Here is a 26,257-nt window from a genome sequence, read left to right as displayed (position 1 = left end):
TGTTGAAACATCTTTGCATCCCTGGAATAACCCTCATTTTATCATGGATTATGATTCTTTTAATGTATTATTGGATTGAATATGCTAATATTTTGTGAGGATTTTGCCATCTATGTTCATTGAAGACATTGGCCTGCAATTTTCTTTTTTTATTATATACTTGTCTAGTTTTGCTATAAGAGCACTGATGGCTTTGAAATATTTGTTGGAAGTTTTCCCTTCTCTTTAATTTTTTGGAAGAGTTTGCAAAGTACAGATTTTAACTCTTTGAATGTTTTGTAGTATTCCCTATTGATGCAGGCTAGTCCTGGGCTTTTGTTTGTTGAGAGGTTCTTTTTTTATTATTACTCTTCTAGGTTGCCCAATTTGTTGTTCATAGTAGACTTTTGTATTTCTTTGTTACTAGTTGTAACTTCTCATATTTCATTAATAAATTTTATTTTTTTAATTTGGGACCTCTCTCTCTTTACTTTGTTATTATAGATATTGGGTTGTCAATTTTGTTTATCTTCAGAATACCAGCTCCTAGTTTCACTGATCTTTTTTTTTTCACTATTTCATTTATTTCTGTTTTAATCTCTATTGTTGCCTTCCTTCTACTAATTTTGGGCCTCACTTGTTTTTTTTTTTTGTAGTTCAGTTAGATATAAATTTATATTGTTTATTTGGGATTTTTCTTGTTTACTGAGTTAGGCCCACATTGCTATAAATTTCCTCTGAGAATAACTTTACCTGTATCACATTGGTTTCAGCAATTCTGTTCTCATATATCTCTAGGTATTTTTTATTTATCCTTTGATTTCTTTGATGGTTATTCAGTATCATGCTGTTTACTCTCTAAAGCAATTTCTTTTTCACTTTTTTCTTGTTATTGACTTCTAGTTTCATACTATGGTGGTGAAGATGCTTGATAGGATCTCAGTTTTCTTGAGACTGCTTTATGACCTAACGTGATCTATTCTGAAGAAGGTCCCAAGTACAATTCATAAGAATGTGTATTCTGTTACTTTTGGATGAAAGGTTCTATATATATATCTATAAAGTGAATTTGGCTAATGTGTCATTTAAGGCCAATGTCTCTTTATTAATATTCTATCTGGATACTCTACCTATTGATGTAAGTAGGGTGTTAATTTCCCCTCCTATTATTGTATCTTTCAGTTTCTCCTCGTATGCCTAATAACATTTATATATGTCAGTGCTCTTATGTTGGGTACTTACGTGTTTATAAAGATAAATTATTGCTGGATTGACACCTTTAATATTATATAATCCTTTTATTATAGTCTTTGTTGTTTTTAATTTTTAAATTTTTTTTTTTGCTTTTTTGGGCATACAGAATATGTAAGTTCCCAGCCTAGGGGTTGACTTGGAGCTATAGCTACCAGCCTATGCCACCCACAGCCACAGAAACACAGGATTCAAGCCTCATCAGTGATGTACACTACAGCTCATGCCAACACTAGATCCCAACCCACTGAGCAAGGCCAAGGATTGAACCCACATCTTCATGGATACTAGTCAGATTTGTTTCTGCTGCACCACAAAAGGAACTCCTAGTGTTTATTTTAATGTCTCTTTTGTCTAATGTGAGCATAGCTACTTCAGCTTTCTCTTCCATTTCTATTTGAATGGAATTTTTTTTTAATATCCCTTCATTTTCAGTTTCTGTGTATCCTTTCTTTTGAAGTGTCTTGTAGGCAGCATATAGATGTATCTCATTTTTTTAATCCATTCATCTGCTCCATATCTTTCAGTTGGTGACTTTAGCACATTTATACTTAATCATTTATTATTTTGTATTTATTCAATTTTATTCATTATTTTCTGGCTGTTTTTGTAGTTCCCCTGTGTTCCTTTCTTCTTTTGTTCTCTTTTGTCTTGTGTTTTATTGGTTTTCTTTGGTGTTATGTTTAGATTCTTTTCTTATTTTCCTTTCTGTATTTATTATACATTTTTCCTTTGTGGTTACTAAGATGTCCATGCAACTAGTAGCAGCAAGCTTTAAGTTGGTGGCAACTCAAATTTGAACACATTCCAAAGCTTTATCTTTTTATCTTCTCTACCATGTTATACTTTTAATAACAGATTTTACATATTTTATTTTATTCCCTTATCTAAGTATTATAAATTTTGTCACTTTACTACTTTTGTCTTTAATTTCATCCTTGCTTTATAAATGATTGATTTACTACCTTTATTATATAGTTACCTTTTCCAGTGAGATTTTTACTTTCATATGTTTTCTTTTTATTCAATAGTGCCATTTATTTTCTGCTTGAAGAAGCCTCCATTATTTCTTGTAGGGTAGGTTGAATGGTGATGAACTCCTTCAGCTTTGTCTCACATGGGAAACCTTTAATCTCTCCTTCAAATTTTAATAAACTTGTCAGTTAGAGAATTCTTGATGGGAATTATTTTTCTTTCAGCACTTTGAATATGTCATGCCATTCCCTTCTGGCCTATAAAGTTTCTGCTGAAAAGCCAGTTGGTAGCCTTTTTGGGTTTTCCCTGTATATTACAAACTATTTTTGTCTTACTGCTTTTAAGATTCTCTATCCTTTAATTTACCACTTCAATTGCAGTCATAGTTTGGTTTATGTTGCTTCACTGTATTGTGCTTTGCAGATATTGTGTTTTACAAAAATTGAAGGTTTGTGGCAAGCCTGCCTTATATTAGCCTTTCCTGGGCCATTTTTTAACAGCATTTTCTCTTTTCATGTCTCTGTTTCACCTATTGGTAATTGTTGCAATATTTCGAATTTTTTCATTATTATCTTTATTTTGCTAATCTGTGATCAACTCTCTTTGATGTTACTATTATAATTGCTTGGGGGCACCATGAACTGTACCCTTATATGATGGTAAACTTAATCAATAAATGTTGTATGTATTTGTTTTGTTTTGTTTTGTTTTGTTTTTAGGGTTGCACCCATGGCATATGTAGGTTCCCAGGCTAGGGGTCTAATCAGAGATACAGCTGCCAGCCTATAACACAGCCACAGCCACACCAAATCCAAGCCACGTCCATGACCTACACCACAGCTCATGGCAATGCCAGATCCTTAACCCACTGAGCAAGGCCAGGGATCGAACCCTCAACCTCATGATTCCTAGTCGGATTCATTTCCAATGCACCATGATGGGTACTCCAATAAATGTTGTATGGGTTTTGACTGCTCCAATGGACTGGCTATTCCCCATATGTATCCCTCTCCCCAAGCCACCTAAGAGACACAAAAATAATGGAATTAACCCAATTAATAACTAAACAATAGTCTCTAAGATTTCCTTTTTCTTTTTTGTCTTTTTAGGGCCACACCCACGTCATATGGAAGTTCTCCTGACTAGGGGTCAAATTGGAGCTGCAACTGAGGGCCTACACCACAGCCACAGAAACATGGGATCTGCATCTGCAACCTACATAACAGCTCATAGCAATGGCAGATCCTTAACCTACTGAGCAAGGCACCATGATATCAAACACATGTTATCATGGATCTTCGTCAAGTTTGTTACCACTAAGCCATGACAGAAACTCCTAAGATTTCTAATTGAAATGAAGAGTCAATCAATGTGGAAAACTGCATTATTGTCTTATTTTAAGAAAGCCACCCAAACATTCAGAAATCACCATCTTAATCAATTAGCAACCATCAACACTGTGGCAAGACCCTCCCTCAAAAAAATATAATTTGTTGAAAGCTTAGATGATGATTCACATTTTTAGCAATAAAATATTTTTAAGTTATGTACATTGCTTGTTTTAGACACAAATAATAATCTATTGTTTTATACTTAATAGATTACAGCACAGCATAAACATAACTTTTATATGCACTCGGAAACCAAAAATTTCATAAGACTCATCTTATTGCAATACTTGTTTTATTTTGGTGGCCTGGAAGAGAACCTACATTATCTCCAAGGTATACCTGTATAATGTGTCTTGGTGTGTCTCTCTTTGGGTTCATCTTATTTGGAACTTGCTAGGCTTCCTGTACCTGGATGTCTGGTTTCTTCCTCAGATTAAGGAAGTTTTCAGCCAATGTTTCTTCAAATAATTTTTCTAGCCTTTTCTCTCTCAATCTTTTCTTCTGAGACCCATCTAATGGGAATGTTATTCCACCTGATGTTGTCCCATAGGTCCCTTAAGTTATTACTCTTAAAAATTGCTTTTCATTGCTCTGTCTGAATGAGTTCTATTGCTTTGTCTTCTGACTTGCTGATTTGTTCTACTATTTCATTCAATCTTCTGTTGAACCCTTCTAATGTATTTTACAGTCCAGATATCATTTGTTTGGTATTTTCATATATTTTATATCTTTGTTGAAATTCTCACTGTATTTTTTCATTCTTCTCCTGAGTTCAGTGAGCATCTTCATGATCATTATTTTGAAAACTTTATCAGGTAGATTGTCTTTCTCTATTTAGTTATTTTATGAAGTTTTGTCTTATTTCTTCAGTTGGAATATATTCCTCTGTTACCTCATTTTTGCCTAATACTCTGTGCTTGTTTCTATGTGTTACATAAATCAGATACTTCTCCCATTCTTGAAGAAGTAGTCTTGTATGTAAGCTTTCCTGGGACTCAGAAGTGAATTCCACCTGACCACCAGAGCCAGGTGCTTGGGGAGTGTCTGCTATGTGGGATGCATGCACTTTCCACAGTGGCAGGGCTACAACTATTGCTATAGCACAACAGCGGGTAGGGTTGGCCCCTGGAATGGATTTAGGGCTGGGCGTAGCAGGTGTGGCATGCTGGAGAGTGCTGGACCTGGCCTCTGGAATGACTGTATGGTCCATCTGCAGTGGCTCCTGGGCTTTTGCAGGTGGGGCTGGACATTGGAACAGCGGCAGAACATGGCCACTGCAGCTGCCAGGTGCTTGTGAGAAGGGGTTATCACTCAGCCTATTGTGATGCCTGGCTGAGGCTCAGAGTTGGAGATTTCCCAAATAGTTCCCACCAGTGCTGCTATTATCAAGATAGCCTGAGATTGCAAAAGTAGTTCTCTCCAGTGTCTCAATCCCTAGAGAGGATCTCAACTGGTTTCTGATTCTCTGGCAGATGTTTAGAGCTGGTTGGTGATTCCCCTTCACCTATTATCCATGTGTTTTTCAATCCGGTGTTTTTGAGCTGGTTGAGCATGTATGTATGTGATCACTTTAAAAGTGGCTTTTCCATGCCCTGTAGTTCTATAGGTTTCCTGGACATATTCCAAACTGGTTTTCAAAGACAGGTGTTTTGCAGCTTCTTCTCTCCTGTGCAGAATTTAAGGGTCGAGGTACCCAATATAGAACTCAAATCCCTCCCTTCTCAAGGAAAGGAAGTATACTTTCCCAAGTGTGGATTGCCACAGCTGGGGTGTGGGTTTTCCTTTGGGTGTGGCCACATTTCTATTCCTCCCACCCATTTCAGGGCTGCTCTTTACCCTTTTATGTGGAGCCTGTGTTCATCCATCCTCCAGGTCCCTTTCAGAGGGATTTACTTCATTTGTAGTTTTAGATTGTTGTGTCCCTGGGAGAGAGGATCTCCCTATACTTCCACCTTGAATCCTCTTCCTGCATGAATTTCTTATTTGAACTTTAACCTTGACATATAAGCCAGAATATTGGGATCTAACATGGCTTTAACTGATTAAAGAAAATTTTATGTTTGTCACCTAGTCAGATTAGTGCAGAATCCAGATATAGCATGTAGTAGAGAAAATAGACACCTCTTCTCTCAAAAAGACATTTGCCAGGTCAACATCATGACATGGTAATAGATAACATTTTTTGAGCACTTGATATATGTCAGCGTAATTTTATCATAAGACCAGTATATGTCCTTAAATATTCATTGGTTCAGAAACAATCTCCCCATTACAGCTGTACTCACTATCAACACCCATCCCAGAAGCTTTTCTTAGGGTAAGAATTCCAACAATTTATGAATTTCCTCTGAATTTTTCATTGCCTTTAAAATTTACTTCTACATACTTTTACTCAAAATATAGCATGAACAGGGCTCATTCCTTGAAAGATTATTTAAATCACAAAGCATTTCACTAGTACTCTTTTAATGCTTTTAAATAACAGAATGTTCTAGGAATACCCTCTTATTTTTTTAAAACTTCATTTCATGTTGAATTAAGTTTGATACACGTTTCATATACATTGCAAAAGTGATACAGTTTTCCTTTTTAGTGTACATATCTTTAGAAAATCATACTGGAATCCTGAAGAGATAGCAAGACACTTCTAACATTTTCTTTATATAGCATCTAAGTTACTCAGAATTTTATCTGCAACTCTTGGGACTCAACTGCCCCAGTTCTGCTGAAGGTATATGATGGCCTGTCATGGTTCAAAGACACTATTTCTGATAAGTCACTGGTTTCTGCTTTTTCTCAGAAACTCCACACCACTGGGACTATATTGAACAGCATCTCATTGATTTAGTGGGATGTTATTCTAATGTAACAAAACTGTAAGACTAAAATAGCTGAGCATCAGCCACCATTCAAAAAATGATGTCTTACTATCAAAATCTACATACAATCACATTGAGACAATTCTAGTCAAGGTAGGGTGACATGACTTATCACCCACATTTTATTGATTCTAGGCTATCTTGCAAGAGCCAAATGTCAAACTGCAAAAAGTTTATCTGGTCAAATAAAAAAATAAGCATTGTCTTAAAAATAAAAATTAGAAGTATTTTCCTCTTTTTCCTCTAATTCTCTTACCTTTTAGGGACCAAGCAGTCGGTATAGAAGAGAAAACTATAACAAAGCCAAAGAGTTAGTGAGGCCAAAAATGTGGAAGGTCAAGGGGCTGATGTGGGCACAGGGGCTGAGCAGGCTGTGAGTCAGGGAGACTGCAGTGCTGCTAGCAATTGAGGAAGTAACTGGCAGTCAGAAGCCTGGCTGTATGTCTAGAGGGATTGAGCAATTAAGTAAATATATTCAGGTGTTAGGAACCAGGATTCTCTTATCAGGTAAGGGATTTACAAGTGTGGAAAAGGAGTTATTTTAGATGTGGTGTTGTTGTGAATAGATCTCCACAGTATACATATAGAAATAAATGTAAGTAGGTATACATAATATTGAACATATATTTTTAGCTTTATCATCTAGAGGGTCTTGTTTCTATGATACCTCTTTAGCAATGAGGATACAAGTACATAGATCTTGGTGCATAAATACTATCCTCTATTAAAAGGAATGAATTATACTTCAAGAAATTACTTAATGGTTGATTTCAAGCAGAAAATACCAGGTGAAACAGGAACATATTTTTGTGATAGAAATTTAAGTTCTCAAAGAAGTATAGAGACATGTCAAAAGCAGATAAAAGTAAGTTTAAAGAGGCTCCTACTTACTAAATATAGAAAAATTTGTGCATCAAGAATATCAATAGTAATGTCTTATATTACATTAGATAAAATTATAATTCCTGAGTCCATATAGATATAAATAAACAAATGGATAATTGTAGGGGACTAAAGCAGGAAATCTAATTACTATGTCAAAAGAGCAATACGTATAGGAAGAATGAGAATAATAGAAAATAAACTATTAGAGCAGATGTTGATTCAGGCAGGGAACATCAGTGTAAAACTGGTGAGCAGAAATTTGATGATCAAATACTAAGGTAGATTCACAGCAATTCCTCCCCAAATATTTAAAAGTTACATTAGGAAAAACCATGGATTTTCAGTAGAGAAAACCTGCAGACAATTTTGTAACTTAGCCAGCTGATCAAAGATAAAGGGATGGGAAGAGGCCCTATTCTCACGATATGAGTCACTGAAGCCACAGTATTCACTGAAGCCATTCCATCCTTTGGTATTCTCAAAAAGTCACAAACTGATCCTATATATAAGGAAACATTCAACAGAAATAGGTTGAGGAAAATCCTCCAGATGGAAATGTAAGAATTTCTTGCATTCCTTTTAAAAGTCTAGGTTATGAAAGACAATGTAATATTGGATAAATGTTCAAGACTGAAGAAAAATGAAGAGACGTGAAACCTAGAGTAGATCTTTGACAAAAAAGGAAAAAGAAGAGAGAGAGACATTGCTGCACTATTAACAAAACTTGAATGGACTGTGTAGATCACACGGTAATGTATTAATGCTAATTTTCAGATTCGTATGTTTATGCTATGTTTTGTAAGAGAATGTCTTGTTTTTGTAAAATATGCACTGTATTATAAAGAATGATAGGACTCCATATCTGAAACTATTTTCAATAGTGGAAAAGGGAAGAATGATATGATAATAGGTATTCATTGTAGGGCGATGTTTCTCTGTGGCTCTTTGCCTTTCTGCATATTTAGAGAAAGGTTTTATCCCATGCTATCTTTGCAAGGAAGCTTGTATAGCAAATAACTGTGGAAAATAGAGGTAATGTCTCCTTCTGCTGGGTGAAGAGAAGGTTTATTTTATAACCAGGATCATAAACTTAATGTTTCCTTCTAAGATAAATGTTTGGCAGGTACAGAGCAGCCCCTATACAAGATGGAGGCTTTTCTAAGTTTGCAATTACTCGTAATAAAGACCTCTTTGTGTTCCTCATCCACCTGAGCATGTCTTATCACCTCTACCATCATCCCCATAGTATTGGGGAAGAGGAACCAGTGGAAACATGGAGCTAATGCTCCCTGCTATGTCTTGAGTAAAGAAGTCTCAGTGAATAATAATTAAGTCTCTGACCCCAAAGTCTCTTGATTTCTGCAAGCATCTAAGATACTATGTCAAGGTAACTTAGTTTGCTTGCAAACAGGATAAAATCCCAGACCCTTCATAATCATTGACATTTATATGCAATGAGTAAAAGGTGGTGACTGAGCAAACTTAGTAAAATATCATCAACAAGGGAGTCTAAGTAAAATCTATGTGAAAATTCTACTGCAACATTTTTGTAAGTACAAATTTTCTGCAATTTTTACATCATGTTAAAATTATTCCAAAATAAAATTACATTAAAATTGATACTACTTTTAAAATAAAATAAAAAAATACATACATACATATATATATATGTTTAACAACAGGAAAGTCCCTGAAAATTTATTTAAATTTTAAATCAATATTTAATCTGCATATATGCAGGCTTTATGTATCCACCAAAATAGAGACAGATCAGTCATAAAGCAGTTGGGCAGTTATTCTCACTTGGCCTATAATATATACATTACACTAATTTTCAGTCTGTCATTTATAGTTTCAAAACTAATTATCTTACTACCATTTAAAGTATAATGAATATCTAGAGACTTGAAAATACCAATGACCATCTGGGAGTTTATTTGCATTTTATTTTTTTCATAAACAAGAAACACTATTAAAAATTTTAGTATTTTAATTAAATGCAGATGCAGGTAGAGCAATAAGCTATCTTCTATAATGCTAATGTTTCTATTTTTCCCTTTGCAATCACTCTGAAGTGTACAAACATATCTTTAGATATTTTCATAATGTCTTAACTGGTTTTTAATAAAGAAAATATTGCCCTCAGAAAATATATTCTAAACATTAAACATGAAATATTAATATTTTAATTTTGCATTTATTAAGTGTGAAATGTCCAAGTGACAGTAAAGTAATTACAAATGTGGGGTCTGAAGGCAGTGTCTAGAATTGGTTCTTGTGTATGTTATTTAACTTCTTTCATCCTCAATTTTCTCACTTGTAAAATGAGGATCATAATAAGGCCACAGAGAGGACAAAATAAAAGTACCTGGTAAGTATCTGGTACGCATTAAGAATTTAGTATATTATCTTTATTTCACCTGCCTATATTTCTGTTTTTTTTCTTTAATGTGCAAAAGTCTAGGGAACTATGGAACACATATATTCCAACAAGACTAATATTCCATCTAATAAAGCCTACTTTCCTTAGAAAAGATTTCTTATTTGGCCTGGAAAAAAAATCCTCCACCACCCAGGTTTCTTGTCCAAAATTTCCATTTGACTGAAATCTGTGACATGGATGACTAGAGCTATCCAAGAGCATACACTAAGTTGAAGAGAAGAGCTCTCAGAGGTAATAGGTCTTACTGAGAATGTCTTGAATTCCAGTTGTTTTTATTATTAAATATATATCAAATCATTTTTTATTTACTTTGAGATTGATAAATGGATTGTGTCTATGGTGTTCTTTTTCACTTTTTCCCTTATTTTATTCAGAGCATTCCTATTTTAAAAAGCATCAATTTTTGATTACACAAGTGTGGACTACTTTTTATTGTCAAACCACCAATATTACCCTTCTCATTTTTTTTCCTCAAAGAAGAAACTAGGGCTTCCTTCATTCCTCCCTTTGCTAACCTTTCTGAATTCTGATTTGTGCCTCTAGGAAGGCACAAGAGGGGCACCTAATGTTATCCATTTCAAATTAAATCCAGCTGTATTTGTAATTACAGCTCTATCTTAGGGGGGAAATCACATTAAAATTTCAAAGTATAAAAACTACCTGCATATCAATATGTTTATATTTATTGAGTTCCCTAACCCTCTGAGTAGAAATCAGATCAGAGAACAGAAGCTCAGAGTTTATTATAGAGGTAAGTGGACTCCATTTTCTTTTGCTGTCAAAACAAAAATAAATGAATTACGTAAATCTCACCTTTGGATGTCCCTAGTGATGGCCCTTTCTTCTCAGTTTCTACTGTTCCTGCCATGTCCAGATCTTAGCTTCCCTTCCTGTTTGGCCCACCTCTGTGATCTCTCTCCACCAAGATTTTTCTACAATTATCTCAGAGGTACCACTCTACAATGTCTTTAATCACGCTACTACTTACATGTCCATGTGTTGGTTAGTTGGTTGGCTGTTTTTAAAGACTTTCAATATGTCCTTATTCTCTTGAGAATAAAAAAAATACCTGGCTGAGTGATTTTTCTAAGCTTCAGTAACCTCAGCTGTATCATCATCATCATCATCATAAGAGTACATTTAGTGCTTAGAGATCCTGAGATATAGTAATATTCAATAAGTGTAAGGTATGGTTATTACATACATTTAAAATAGCAACCTATTGTATATTAGAGTTTAAATTTGAGGAAAAAAAACATGATAATGAGCTTTGTTTTAGATTGTAAACTTTATGGAGCTCCCCTCTATTTTTTCCTTCCCAGGTATTTGCGGCTTGCTCAGTTTCTCTCTAAACTCTTAGGATCAGAAGTCCCTACAACCTGGGAACACGTTTATCTATTTCTTCAGGGGCCTCCTGGGGCACTTCAGAAAAAGGTATTACTCAGAGGAATGCTGAGTACACAGTAGGCCAAGACTTGGTTGAGACAGGAAGTTACTTTCCCTCAAACATAACTGAAGCTTTCATGGATGGATGCTTGTTTGCAGGTGATAGGAAATCCCCACTCCTAGCAACAACTTTTGAAGAACAACAGACTGAGGATTTATAACCTGCTTCATCTGTATAAGAAAACATGTTCACTGAGTGTAGGTTCTTAATAAGAGGTACACAAGTGCTAAAAGTTAAACATACTTTAAAAACCCCAATGAACTTTCATTGATCAATAGCTATTAATTGGCCTTAATTAAGATTTGCCCCTTTCCTTTTATAAAGCAGTAAGCTTTCAGAATGAAAATAGAGCCTTCATTCATTACAGTTTGTCATTTTTTCTTGCTTCAAATATTATCTATCATTTTAACATTAGTTCTGAAAAATACCTATGGCAAAACTCAACAGCTAAAAGTACAGGGCATTTTTACTTTAAGAGAAAGTCCTACAGAGTCCTAAGTTAAAAAAAAAAATTACTTTAGATTTTTCTTTTTGACATAAAAAAAAAAAAAAACAATTTGACATCATAAAAAACAAATTCTTGGAGTTCCTGTCGTGGTGCAGTGGTTAACGAATCCGACTAGGAACCATGAGGTTGAGGGTTCGATCCCTGGCCTTGCTCAGTGGGTTAACAATCCGGGGTTACCGTGAGCTGTGCTGTAGGTCACAGACGCGGCTCGGATTCCGCGAAGCTGTGGCTCTGGCATAGGCAGGTGGCTACGGCTCCGATTAGACCCCTAGCCTGGGAATCTCCATATGCCACGGAAGCGGCCCTAAAAAAACTTCTCACACTCTATAAATTTACTCCCCGACTCCCCAAATACAGATAATTCCAAGTACCTTCAAAGCTTAAATGACAATTTACTCATCAAATCTGTTAAAATTGTCATGTGCATTTCAAAAATATATTTTTCACACGCTAAAAAAATGAGATAATTTGGTCTATTTAAATGTCAGCAAACAATCTATCAATTTGTCTGACTCTTAAAAGCATTTTTCTCAAGAGTTAAAATATGTTTCCATACACACTCCTGCAGGTGAATTCTACTAAAACTCTTGTCTTTTGCAAGATTGATTTTTAAATTAAATGGTTTCTTCTTATATACATTTTTAACTTGCCAAATATTTTTTTTTAAATAATAATGGTTTAAAAAACAGGAAAAGAGAAAGAATGAAAGAATGGTGGGGAAAATATAGGAGGAGTCAGGGAATGAGAATGTAAAGAAGGGATGAAGGGAAATAGGAGGAGAGGAAGGAGGAGGGAGAAGGAAAAGGAAGAAGAATGGAAGGAATGAGTGTGGAGCAGAATTATGAGGAACATATTTCCCAGATTCATTACTTTTAATCTTCCCCAAAATATTAACACAGTTCTCAATATAGCTCTACAGCATTAGAATGTTGAATATATGAAATCTATATTTCAAAGCCTAAACTTCAAATTTGATAGGAAACAGGAAGTTGTATTCACCAACTCAGAAACACTGCCATCTGCTGACCAAATAAAATTGATATGAATTTTTGCAATTGTTTCTTTAAACTTGCAGCCAATAACACTGTAAACTTTGTAATGCATATTATGAAACTTGTACTTAGTAAGAAGTCATTGATATAAAGACATTCATTTACAAATGTAACCAAACCTGAGAAATAAGAAGTATGGAAAAATGCAAAAGGAAATATTTTGGTTGATGGTAAAACTGCAGTTATAGATTTCATTAGTAACTTGAAATATGAAAAATAAATTTTCTAATATTCTGTCCACAGTTATTATCAGTTTAAAATATTTGAGCATTAACTGAAGGCACAACATTCCCCTAGTTTGCAGCCCTAATGTAACAAATTTCATCTAAAAGTTCATTATTCACTGAAAGTCAGTCTTAACACTCAAGGATATATCACATTGATTAAAGCACAAAGGAACATATCTAGCTTATTAAGGATGCCTCCATTTCCTTCTTCTGCCATCCTTCTTTCTCCCATTAATTAGAGGAAGTAGTTAGGAAAATGTAGATTTTAATGTAATAAGGAGGAAAAGACACAAGGTTTTCAGATACATCATATTGGGTAAATATATGGGTTATTTCCAAAGCTTACAAATGTGATCACAAAATTAATAGCTATATTTCTTTTTGTGAGGGTCTGTGATTTAGGGCACCTCCTAATTGACCTGCCCTAATATGCAAGGTCTGATTTGATGAATACAAAACCAAAATCATATTTATTTTGTGGAGAAATTTCTTCCATTATACATTCCCAGCTATAGCTCTTGTCACGCTAGTCTTGCCCTTTTTTTTTCCAGTAATGGGAATTTGCTCAGAGCTCAAAGGGAACTTCATGATGTGTCACCAGTGTGCCTTTGCTCAAGCTGCTGTCTGTGTCTATGATGCAGTTATCTTTGTGAGGATGTTCTTTCCAACCTACCAACTCCAGGAAGGACAAATTTCCTTCCTTTCTGTTCTCAGCCTGCTGTGTAAGTATTTACTATTGCAATTACCTTGAGAAAGTGCTTTCTGTTTTTCAGTCTGTCATCCTTGCTTCACAGTGAACTCCATCATACCAGGGATCTTGGCTTCTCTCTAGATAATCCATGCCTGGCATGGCATCTTATAAAGAGCATTTTAAAAAAATCTCCCAATATTTTAGAAATTCTCACATTTTCCTTCTCTTCACCATTTCTGAAATGAGAGAAATTTCCATAGAAATTATTGATAGCATGTTGGGTTTGGTAGCTTGTACTAATCAGTAACACATAGTTTAGTATATTACCATATGGCCACCTCTTGCACCTCCCCTAAGTGTATTGGAACTACCTTTGGGATCTGGGATATTTCAGACTGTATATTGACCTACAAGTGAATATTTTATGTGGAACCCAATAAATTCTTATTAAATATTTTATTGTCATATAGTCTTAACTAGATTAATAGAGAATAAAGTCACAATGTTATAAAAATATTGTGTTATTCAAGGATTTAAACAGTGCAAGTGGAACAAAGACAAGGATGAAATAAATCTATTTAGGATACTTTCTGCTTGAAAGTGGATCTCAAAGTATAGCCAGGGATGTACTGGATTTACACAGGGATTCTCTATAGATTAGAAAGAAGCAGAAGAATGTCATGAATAATTTGATAGAGATTGCATTAAATCTGTAGATTGCTTTGGGTAGTAAGGCCATTTTAAAAATATTAATTCTTCCAATCCAGGGGCATGGGATATTTTTCCATTTCTTTGAATCCTCTTTAATTTCCTTGATAAATGTTTTAGAGTTCTCAGCATATAAGTTTAAACTCCTTGGTCAGGTTTATTCCTAGGTACTTAATTTTTGGATGCAATATTAAAAGACATTGTATTTTTATATTCCATTTATAATATTTCATTGTTAGCATACAAAAATTCAGATATTCCAAAAATTTATATGGAACCATGAAAGACCCAGAATTGCCAAAGCAATCATGAGGGAGACAAAACAAAACAAAACAAGCAGGCCACATAACTCCTCCAGACTTTAGGCAATACTACAAAGCTATAGTAATCAAGATAGTGTGATACCACTATCAAAACAGACATACAGACCTATGGAACAAAATAGGGAACCCAGAAATAAACCTAGACACCTATGGTCAATTAATCTTTGACAAGGGAGGCAAGACTATAAAATGGGAAAAAAGACAGTCTCTTCAGCAAGCAGTGCTGAGAAAACTGGACAGCTACATGTAAATAAATGAAGCTAGAACAAACCCTTACACCATGCAAAATATGGCTTAAAGACAAGACACCATCAAACTCCTAGAAAAGAACATAGGTAAAACATTCTCTGATATCAAATGTAGAAATGTTTTCTTAGGTCAGCCTCCCAAGGCAAAAGGAATAAAACCAAAAATAAACCAATGGGACCTAATCAAACTGACAAGCTTTTGCATAGCAAGGGAAACCATAAAAAAAAAAGACAGCCTACAGAATGGGAGAAAATAGTTGCAAATGATGCAACCAACAAGGGCTTAATCTCAAGAGTATATAACTCATACAACTCAACAGCAAAAAAAAAAAAAAAAAAAAATTGAAAAATAGAGGAGCTGAATAGAAATTTCTCCAAAGGAGTTATACAGATGGCCAACAAGCACATGAAAAAATGCTCAACATCACTAATTATCAGAGAAATGCAAATCAAAACTACCTCACACCAATCAGAATGGCTATCATTAATAAGTCTACAAATAACAAATGCTGGAGAGGGTGTGGAGAAATGGGAACCCTCCTATAGTGTTGGTACAACCACTATAGAAAACAGTATGAAGGTATCTCAGAAAACTAAAACTACCATACCATCCAGAAATCCCACTCCTGAGCCTATATCCAGACAAAACCTCCCTTCAAAAAAACACATGCACCCTCATGTTCATTGCAGAACTATGCAGAACATGGCCAGAACATGGAAACAACCTAAATGTTCAATGACAGATTATGGATTAAGAAGATGTGATACATAGACACAATGAATAAGGACAAAATAATTCCATTTGCAGCAACATGGATGGAACTAGAGATTCTCATACTAAATGAAATCAGAAAGAGAAAGACAAATACCATATGATATCACTTATATCTGGAATCTAATATATGGCACAAATGAACCTATCTACAGAAAACAAGCAAACTCATGGACATGGAGAACAGACTTGTGGTTGCCAAGGGGAAGTGGGGTAGCGTGGGATGAATGGGGAATGTGGAGTTGGTAGATGCAAATTATTGCATTTGGATTGGATAAGCAAAGAGATCCTGCTGTATAGCACAGGGAACTAACTACATCTAATCACTTGTGGTGGAATATAATGGAGACTAATGTGAGAAAAAGAACATGTAACTGGGTCACTTTGCTGTATAGCCAAAGTTTACAAAACGTTGTAAATCAACTATAATAAAAAAATAAATAATAAAAAAAGAAAGAAGCAGAAAAAAAATGTGTTATTGGTCTGGTAACTAGTAAGTAGATCCAGAATATTTTTTTTTTTTGCTGTTTTAATTTTTAAAGTGCTATATGGGGCACGCTTGGGAAACAATAAAGAGGAATGAGAAACATGTTTATGATCCTGAATGATAAATTTTGAAGAGATCGTAAAAGTGGCACTTTATTTGGAGAGCTTAAGTTAGGGGTTGTTTTCTGAATGTTTGTTCATCAGGTTTATAAACTGAGTCAAATCTCAAAGTTCTTTGAGAAAAAACATATGCTGATCAATTTATTTCCTTAATAGTCATGTTCATAGCATTGTTGGAGGTCAGTGCTGGGCAGTTAATGTAGGCAAGGGAAGAGGAAATTAACGCACTATGCAGTGAGATGTGTAGGAAGTTATTTTCTGGCCCAATGTGTCATCCTTGCTAGGCCAAAGTTCTTATTACTCTACATTATGGGACCAGATATCAATGGCACTGTCATTAAATGCTATTACAATTCATAATTATCTAGGAAGTCCTGTAGTCCTTCATATTCCTCACTTTTAGCAAATCTATAATGCTTAGATTAACTTGGGTATGGAAAAAAAAAAGCAAGCTGATCCTTAGGGGACTAGATATATAGTAGCAAGTTTCTTTATTCTCCTTTTTTATTGTGGTAAAAAAAAAACTTAATATGAGATGTATTCTCAACAAAGTTTTAAGGACATGATAGAGTACTGTCAACTATAGGCACACTTGTATAGCAAATGTCTGGAACTTATTCTACTTGCATACCTGAAAGTTTGTACCCACTGAACAGCAACTCCCCATTTCCCACTTCCTCCAGCCCCTTGTAACGATCATTCTACCCCATATACCTATGAATTCAACAATTTTAGATATCTCATATAAATAGAATCATGTGAGGTTTGTCCTTTGGGGACTGAATTTTCTTACTTGGCATGATGTCCTCCAGGTATATCCATGTTGTCCTATATGGAGGATTTCCTTCTTTTTAAAGACCAAATAATAATAACTCCTTTGTATGAAAGTGCCACATTTTCTTTATCCATTTCCATTGATGGACATGTTTGTCATTTCCACATATTGGCTTAACAAATAATGCTGCAATGAACATGGAAATACAGATATCTGAGATCCTAATTTCAATTATTTTGGCTATATACCCAGAAGTAGCATTTCTGGATAATATGGTAGTTCTATTTTTAATTTTATGAGAAGTAAAAGCCATTTGACACAATTCAATACACTTTCATGATAAAAACTGTCAAAAAACTAGGTACAAAAGGAATTTACCTCAATAGAATAAAGTCCATGTATGACAAGTCAACAGCTAATATTATACTAATTGGTAATCTTGACCAAACTAACAAATGGAGCCCACTCTCACCAATTCTATTCAGCACAGCACTGGAAGTCCTAGCCAGAGCAATTAGGCAAGCAACAGAAATAAAAGGCATACACATCATAAAGGAAAAAACAAAATTATCTCTGTTGGCAAATGACATTATTGTACATGTAAAAAAAAAAAACTCTAAAGGCTTTACACACATGCAGGAATAAACTGTTTTAATAAACAAATTCACTGTAAAGTTTCAGGATACCAAATCAACATTGTAATTAAGCTGAGTTTTCATATATTAACAATAAACTATATGAAAAAGGAATTAATAAAGCAGGCCCATTTATAGTACCATCAAAAAGAATTTAAAAATCCTTAACAGAGAAAGAGAAAAACTTGTAAACTAGAACCTTCAAAACATCAATTAAAGAAATTAAAGACCCCCAAAATTAGCAAGACCAATATTAATGGATTGGAAGAACTGATATTGTTAAAATGCCTATGCTACTCAAAGCAATCTACAAATTCAATAAAATCCCTATTAAAATTCCAATAGCTTCTTTTATATAAAAGAAATAAAAATCCTAAATTTTATATGAAACTATTATAGATCTCAAATGGCCAAAGCAATCTTGAGAAAGAAGAACAAAGTGGGAGGCATCACATGTCCTGGTTTAAAACTATATTATAAAGCTATCATCATCAAAACAGTATGGCATGGCATAAAAACAGAAACATAAATCAATGAGTAGGTTAGAGAGCCCAAAAATCAGTCCACACATATATTGCCCACTGATTTTCGACCAAGAGTCAAGAGTACACAATGGGTAAAGGATAAGTGTCTTTCCAATAAGTGGTATTGGGAACACTGGATATACACTTGTGAAAGAACGAAACTGGACTCTTATACCATACTAGGAAAAAAAACTCTCAAAATGGACTAAAACTTAAATGTAAGACCTAAAACTATTAAACTCTTAGAAGAGAACACAAAGAAAAAACTGCATGACATTTGCCTTAACAATGCCTTCTTGGATAGTGACAGCAATGTCACAAACAACAAAAGCAAAAATAGAGAGGTGGGATTACATCAAACTAAAACACATCTGCATAGCAGAGAAAACAATCAACACAATGAAAATGCAACCCATGGAATGGGGAAATTTTTTGCGAACCATATGTCTGATAAAGGGTCAGTATTTAATATATAAAATGATTTCTTACAAATCAATGGCAAAAACAACAACAAACAACTTGATTAAAAGTGGTAAGGACTTGACAGACATATCCCCAATGAAGATATATAAATGGTCAACAGATATATGAAAATGTGCTCAACATCACTAATTGTCTGGGAAATGCAATTCAAAACCATGACGAGATATCACTTCATACCTATTAGGATGGCTATTATCCAAAAAGAAGATAACATGCATTGGCAAGGATATGTTGGAACCCTTGTATACTGTTGGTGGGAGTATAAAATGGTGTGGTCATTATGGAATACAGTAGCAAGTTTCAATAGAGATGAGAATGATAGAACACAAATCAATGATCCCAAGAACAGAGCATACACTAGATGGAGGGACAAGGAATGAGGATACCTGGAAAGGATACTTTTATTGGCCAAGAGCATCAAAGATATATATAGACATAGGAGAAATATTATTCAAGTCCTGCCTTCACCCTTTGTACACTCTATATCCATGCATGCCATTTAATCTCTATGTTACTGTTTCTCTCATCAGAAAATTATATATATATATATATTGAATCCCTGTCACTTCATAGTTAGAACAGGTTTGTAGTTTCATTTCCCCAATAAAGAAGCTGAGGCTTAAGAAGAGAATTGTTATGCCCACTATTGTGAATTCCATTAAGTAGGAGAACCATGTTTCCAAGCAGACTTAGCTGACCATAACCAATGCTCTTACTTCCGTTCCTAAATTCTACATAAATGTTTCAGTGTGTAGGTGTGGTGCCTAGGAATGTGATCTCTAGAGCAAGATTCTCTGGCCCAGGTCTGCCACTTGTTAGCTGTGCAACCTTGAGCAAATTACTTGATGTCTGTGCCAATTTTTGAGCCACTGTGAAGCAGATTATCTGATGGTTCTCTTTTATAAATAGAAGCTAATAACACCATCACCTTTTCAGGAGTTAATATATGTAAAATAAGTGTCTGACACATAGGAAGTACTGCATAACTTTTTAACTACTGTTACAGTATCACAGTGAGTATTTTAAGAAACGAAAGCACAGAAAAGGAAAAGCCTACCAAAAGGGGAGGTACAAACTTCTGGCTCATCTTGTTTCAGTCAATGTGATAAATGTTGGAGTAAACTTTTTCTCATCCTTTTGTGATTTGATTTCCCTTCAGAAGTGCTTAGTTTCATTCCCTAAATGCTTGCAGATCTTCAGCAAGTAGGAGTAGGAAAGGAAAGCCACAGAATGGGCATAAGAAAAAAACATAATGCAAAGCAATGAAACTTGAACACACACTCACACCATGCACAAAAATAAACTCAAAATGGCTGAAAGACTTAAATATACAACAGGACACCATCAAACTCCTAGAAGAAAACATAGGCAAAACACTCTGAATATTTTCATTATGAATATGAAACATTATGAATATTTTCTCAGGTCAGTCTCCCAAAGCAATAGAAATTAGAGCAAAAATAAACCCATGGGACCTCATCAAACTGAAAAGCTTTTGCACAGCAAAGGAAACCCAAAAGAAAACAAAAAGACAACTTACAGAATGGGAGAAAATAGTTTCAAATGATGCAACTGACAAGGGCTTAATCTCTAGAATATATAAACAACTTATACAACCCAACAGCAAAAAAGCCAATCAATCAATGGAAAAATGGGCAAAAGACCTGAATAGACATTTCTCCAAAGAAGATATACAGATGGCCAGCAAACACATGAAAAAATGCTCAACATCGCTGATTATAAGAGAAATGCAAATCAAAAGTACCATGAGATACCACCTCACACCAGTCAGAATGGCCATCATTAATAAGTCCACAAATAACAAGTGCTGGAGGGGCTGTGGAGAAAAGGGAACCCTCCTGCACTGTTGGTGGGAATGTCAACTGGTACAGCCACTATGGAGAACAGTTTGGAGATACCTTAGAAATCTATACATAGACCTTCCATATGACCCCGCAATCCCACTCTTGGGCATCTATCCGGACAAAACTCTCCTTAAAAGAGACACGTGCACCCGCATGTTCATTGCAGCACTATTCACAATAGCCAGGACATGGAAACAACCTAAATGTCCATCGACAGATGATTGGATTCGGAAGAAGTGGTATATATACACAATGGAATACTACTCAGCCATACAAAAGAATGACATAATGCCATTTGCAGCAACATGGATGGAACTAGAGAATCTCATCCTGAGTGAAATGAGCCAGAAAGACAAAGACAAATACCATATGATATCACTTATAACTGGAATCTAATATCCAGCACAAATGAACATCTCCTCAGAAAAGAAAATCATGGACTTGGAGAAGTGACTTGTGGCTGCCTGATGGGAGGGGGAGGGAGTGGGAGGGATCGGGAGCTTGGGCTTATCAGACACAACTTAGAATAGATTTACAAGGAGATCCTGCTGAATAGCATTGAGAACTATGTCTAGATACTCATGTTGCAACAGAAGAAAGGGTGGGGGAAAAACTGTAATTGTAATGTATACATGTAAGGATAACCTGACCCCCTTGCTGTACAGTGGGAAAATTAAAAAAAAAAAATTAAAATAAATAAATAAATAAATAAGAGAAAAAAATGCACAATATTGGCAAGAAAAACAAAACAAAAAAAAAGAAAAAAAAAAGAAAAAAACATAATCACCATCATCATCAAATACGTTTACAGGGGACATACTGTGAGTTCCCTTCATGGCAGAAACAAATCCCACTAGGAAACATGAGGTTGTGGGTTCGATCCCTGGCCTTGCTCAGTGGTTAAGGATCTGGTGTTGCCGTGTGCTGTGGTGTAGGTTGCAGACACAGCTTGGATTCCAGGTTGCTGTGGCTGTGGCTGTGGCTGTGGCTTGCAGCTGTAGGTCCGATTAGACCCCTAGCCTGGGGACTTTCATACGTGGTGAGTGCAGCCCTAACAAGCGAAAAAAAAAAAAATCAAGGGATGTACTAGTGCTGAAAAAAAAAAAAAAAGAATTCAGTTGTCTTTAACCATGGCAACAATATATATATATATTTATATAGTTTTCTTAGTCTATTAAGAGATTCTGTATCTTCAGAATAGCTTGTAAGATAGAATGCAGGAAGAAAGCAAGAGCCACAGACAGCAAGCTTCCTTATGAGTTGTGGACAGTAGGGAAATGGGAGAGAGAAAAAGAGAAGGAAGAGTGCATGTGATATTAAAGCCAGGCTGTGACATTTCCAAAATTCTCTTTATTTCCTTCACAACATGCTTCTTTGTGTATTTTAAAAAACTGAAATTACAAAAAAGTCTGAAAATCCAAGTGTTACCCCTGATTAGAAATGGCCTAAGAAGCAGCTGAAAAGCTTTACGCTCAGCTTGAAGTCTTGGGGAATAAGAAAAGCTTTCAGGAGCAAAAACAAAACATAGCAGAGGAAAGGCAGATTAGTGTGACTTCAGAAATGATTTCCAAGACTACTGAAGCACAGTGTATTAGCTTTATGATGAGAGCCATTAGCTCTCCATGGACAGGCAATATTTCTAAAGAAAGACACTGTGCAGAGAAGAAAATGCGAAGGATCTAGGAACAAAGCTTTGCTTTCTCACAAGTTATTAACCTCATTTATACCACTGAGTCACTATCATTATGTTCATTTCCCTGACATGGTTCAGTGCATTGATATTTCAAGCAGCAGGGTGCCGATTGTGACGACAGAGAAAGGGAACCCCTGAGGCTTGGCAGCACTTGCCTTTGTTATGACCAGCTGCACCTCAGATGAAAGCGAAAGTCTAAGTAACTATTCTGGGAAAGAGTTCCCTAAAAACGTTTTCAGAGTCCTTTATCCTGAGGCCAATTCACCAACTATATGTTTATAAACCTCTTCAGGTTTCAAGTTCATTTTTTTAAAAAGCAGTTGTACACTTACTTTCTGCAGCACAGGCAAACATAAGTTGTGTGTAGAGTCAATGTGGAACTTTCCATTAGTCTCTTTAATAGGAAACAGCTTTTCATGATTTTGAGGAAATCATCCACTGGGATGACAGAAAGAGTAGAAGGGGTGGAGGTAGCATCACAGCTACTTGAAAACTTAAACAAAAATACATTTCCTTATTTGAAAATTATCCTTATAGAACCAATTCATGTAATTAGCTTTAAAAGAATCCTAAGACCTTGGGCGTCTCATATTCAGGGTATAATATGAAGGAGGCTCTACAAACGTAATCAAGATGTGTCTAATGGCGTAAACTTAATCATTATAATTACTGAGTATCAACAATGTTCTTTATCGTTCCTATTGAACAAAATGTAAGATCATCTTTAAATATAAACACAGAACAACTACTTCCTGAAAAATTCAACTTAATGAAAAGTGAGAAGTTATTCATTCATTAAAAATGCTTGACCAATCATATATAACACAATTTGTAAGATGTCATTAGTATAGACAATTAGCCTTGACATTTGGGAATAACCTTATTTAAAGTTCAAGTACTCAGAAAAGAAGCAAACTTTTGCACTTCATTCTGAATTAATCCAAATATTTGCATTCATGAAAGATATCTAAAATCAGACTATCAAACAGAAGGTAAATATTGCACCTATACAAGCTGGTTTTCAAGTATTACTATTAAGTAATAAGACAAATTTACATATACCTAATCAAAAAACTGTAATGTGTGCTCAAATGACAATGTAGATGCTTTGGTACATATTGCATGTACTATGAAAATATTGCTATAAATGCTAGTATTTCATTTTAAAAGAATTCACAATTAATAGGAAAACAAACAAATTAATGTTTCGTATGTTTGAAATAAAAATATAAACTCATAATGTAAGCATTACTTACATTATGCAGAACCTGAAATTGACTTATTGTATATACTTAATATATCATATGACTTTAATATAAATTACTAACCACTAATGACTCTATTTCTTTTGGCTTCAAGCCACCTTGCCCTTTGGTCCTCTGAAAAACTGGACCCATTTGGCTTAAGTGCTTATTCTGCAAAATTTAGCTCTGCTGTATGGAGACTTTAGAACAATTTTTTCAGGGGTGTTTCTTTACTCTGACCAGCAAATTTACTCAGATTTCCCTTCCCAATAAAAACAACAACAAAAATCTTCTTCTTCAGTGAAGGAAGAAGGTTCAAGCTGGGCAAGAAAATTGGTAAAGTTTAGTGGTAATATGCAAATGAGCAATCAATGATGAGAATCTCAATGATGGGAGGGGCAAAGGACAGAAATACAAGAAGGAAGGATTGGTGAAAGGGCAAGGAAAATCAAAGAAATTAGGAGTGCCTGAAAAGATATTACAACAACAACAAATAGTGATATTTCAGCCCCTTAAAGTAGCAGAGAGTAATGGAATCCTGGAATACCAAAAAGTCCTTAATTAAGTGATCAATAATCATAACTTATAGATAGCTCTGGGAGTTGGAAAAGAGTGTGGTATCTATAAGAAAACTGAACTTGGCAACACTTCCACTTAAGTTCCTTCAGCTAGAGTAAGGTTCACAAAACCAAATTTCTTATTCCTGACAGAGTAGAGAAGAATTTGATGAACAAATCCTGTTCATGACTAGGTCCACCCAGTTAGAGATGAGATGATGACAACTTAATTTAAGTGTTTTTCTGTGAGGTATAATTCCTCCAATTTCTTAATACACCTCTGCCTCCTCTGAAAATTTGTAACCTTTCATCCACATTTTTGCAACTCAATTTTCTGTATTATCAGCAAAACTCTTCTGCCAGAAGGAAAGATAGTGAGTGAATTATTTGCTACAAACAGGTTGTATTTAATCAGAATGACCTTTGTGAAAATAGCTCATCAATGAAAGAAGTGCTTTTAGGCTAGAGAAGTTCTTGAGATTTCATAAACAAGCAAGGATCAAGACTGCCATCTTTTGTGTCAAGGGTAAGTGAGTTCAATCAGCTGAAAGTCAAAAGAAAAGGCCCTGTGACAATTAAATTCACAAATGACTAATTAAGACTGAAATCCAACAGAGCAAGTTTTAAAATTTCCCCATTTGAATTGTGGTTAGACAATAATTATAAAGACATGTTAGTGAAAGACAACTAGGTGACAGTGATAAATTTGGCAAAAGTACATAAATAAGCTTTGATATAATTTCTACAATACTCTGAATTACATAATTTAGTTAAGAAAATTCCTCTGTGGTATAAAAAGAAAAAGAAATAAAATATGAACAAAGTAAATATTTTAAATGTTTAATTTCCCTGAAAATTCTTCAGCTGAGTGAAGAGAAAATCAAAGTGCTATTACATGATATATTAGTTTTTTGTTTCTTAATTTTGCAGTCAATGCCTGCTTTGAGAGTATTCATAAATAATTCCAAATATATTCTACATAATTTATGTAACACTCTTCCTATAGGCTTAAGGCTTTGATGAGATTTCTAAAGTATTTTTTTAACTAAAGATATATAATTAGCAAAATCATTTGAAAAAAGCCATTTTTAAGGGGCATGTTTTAATGTTAATCATGTGAAAATTATATCACAAAATAATAATAACATCTATTCAGGTCTTCTGCCACTTTTTAATCAGACTGTTTGTTTTTATGATATTGAATTTTATGACCTGTTCATGTATTTTGATATTAACCTCTTATTAGTAATATTATTTGAAAATATTTCTCCCATTCAGTAGGTTGTCTTTTGCAGACAGCCTGCAGGCAAATGAAAGGATACTCAACATTGCATATCATCAGGTAAATGCATATCAAAACCACAAGATACCAACTCACACCTATCACAATGGCATTCATCACATAGATCACAAATAATAAATGCTGGTGAGAATGTGGAGAAAAAAGTAATTTAAGTGTTTATCAACAGAAGAATGGATAAAGATAAGCTATATATACACACATATATGCCATAAAACAGAATGAAAAATTGCCATATGCAATGACATGAATGGACTTGGAGGATATTATGCTAAGTAAATTAAGTCAGACAGAGAGAGACAAATAGTGTATGGTATTTATACATGGACACTAAAAAATACAACAGGGCTGGTTGTGACTCAGCAGATTGTGAATCTGAATAGTATCCATGAGGATGCTGGTTCAATCCCTGGCCTTGCTCAGTGTGTTAAGGTACTGGCATTGCCATGAGCTGTACTATAGTTATTCCTGGGAAGGAAGACAGACATTCAGATCCAAGAGTGCAGAGACTCCCAAACAAGATGATCCCACAGAGGTTGACACTGAGCCATGTTATAATTAAAATGAAAAAAAAGTAAAGAAAAATACAAGTGACATACAAGGGAACTATGAGATTATGAGCTTACTTTTCAGCAGAAACTTTGCAGCCTGAAAAGAGCAGCAAAATGTATTCAAAGTGATGAAAGGGAAAAACCTACAAACAAGAACACTCTTATCAGTAAGGCTATTATTCACATTTGAAGGGGCAGTAAAGAGTTTTATAGAAGAGCAGCTGATCTCATAGAAATATAAAAGA

The 26,257-nt window shown here is 34.8% G+C and overlaps 1 long non-coding RNA gene across 1 annotated transcript in view; it reads right to left on the bottom strand.

Annotated features, from left to right (window-relative positions):
* Positions 1 to 26,257, bottom strand: part of LOC110262009 (uncharacterized) — a 560,710-nt gene that overhangs the window by 123,865 nt on the left and 410,588 nt on the right. The window contains exons 7-8 of the long non-coding RNA XR_014812607.1: positions 17,179 to 17,346; positions 13,784 to 13,964 (exon numbers count right to left, since the gene is read on the bottom strand). This is a non-coding gene — a long non-coding RNA (uncharacterized LOC110262009). The remainder of the gene's footprint in view (positions 1 to 13,783; positions 13,965 to 17,178; positions 17,347 to 26,257) is intronic.

The sequence above is a fragment of the Sus scrofa genome, chromosome 8, assembly GCF_054392235.1.
Source record: "Sus scrofa isolate SSC_HxYL_T2T_F1_AM1 chromosome 8, Sscrofa_HxYL_maternal_Yorkshire_Landrace_v2.0, whole genome shotgun sequence".
NCBI classification, from domain to species: Eukaryota; Metazoa; Chordata; class Mammalia; order Artiodactyla; family Suidae; genus Sus; species Sus scrofa.
This window is presented reverse-complemented; position numbering and strand designations above follow the sequence as displayed.